Genomic DNA, 791 nt, shown 5'->3' with positions numbered 1-791 from the left:
AATACTGTCCACTGGTGAAGGACAGTGCTGTTGTTGCAGGGGTCTGGGAACCTTTCTGTTGGTTCAGAAGCCCTGAAGAAGGATTTTCTTGTTGTATGTTTACAGAAATCCTGGGAGAGGGTTTTGCTAATGTTTTCAGGGGTTCTAGGACTGTTCTACAGACAGAGGGTGAATTAGTGAAGAGACTGGCAATGTATCTTGTGGCCTTGCTAAGCCTTGTCTCCCCAGGAACTAAGATTGCTGAGAACTTGCCTCGGGTCAAGATGAAGAAAAGACCTCCATTTGGGTATTAAGTGCTGAGCTTAAACTTGATGTAACTCTGGGGTAGATTCAATTGTGATCCAGGGGTGGGGAACTTTTGACCTTTTTGTGTTCTATGGTTGAGCAAATGAATGTATTTTACTTATGTTTGGAAACTAATCTCCATTTGAGAAGAGGGGCTTTGTGGTGGACTAAATGAAGGTATAGCCTAGGGGTGGAGAAGTATTTAGAACTGGGACTTTTTAATTGATTGAATGATTGGAAGGTCCTGGGGTGGGGTAGTACTTGGAGATTATTTAATCACACTTAGTAAATGCTGTACTTTGAATGATGTCATGTTTTGATCTTCTCTGTTCTTGGTTTGTCACTGAATAAAATGGAGAGCACCTATGCTGGTATTTTGAACCTGGGAAGTTGTTTTTCCTTGGCAATTACATTACAAGCACGTTGTCCAGACACTGTTCAACAAAGTACGGTTAAATCATCGATGCCCTTGCATATGTTGTTTAGTCACATCCAACTCATTGGAC

The 791-nt window shown here is 41.6% G+C and overlaps 1 long non-coding RNA gene across 1 annotated transcript in view; it reads left to right on the top strand.

Moving 5' to 3' along the window:
* LOC138153312 (uncharacterized) overlaps positions 1-589 on the top strand; it is an 833,457-nt gene extending 832,868 nt beyond the window's left edge. Inside the window, exon 2 of the long non-coding RNA XR_011166341.1 lies at positions 346-589. This is a non-coding gene — a long non-coding RNA (uncharacterized lncRNA). The remainder of the gene's footprint in view (positions 1-345) is intronic.
* The last annotated feature ends 202 nt before the right edge of the window (positions 590-791 follow it).

The sequence above is a fragment of the Petaurus breviceps genome, unplaced genomic scaffold (genome assembly GCF_028583685.1).
Source record: "Petaurus breviceps papuanus isolate PSGF00001 unplaced genomic scaffold, PetGlider_PUasm1.0 90977, whole genome shotgun sequence".
Taxonomy (NCBI): domain Eukaryota; kingdom Metazoa; phylum Chordata; class Mammalia; order Diprotodontia; family Petauridae; genus Petaurus; species Petaurus breviceps.
This window is presented reverse-complemented; position numbering and strand designations above follow the sequence as displayed.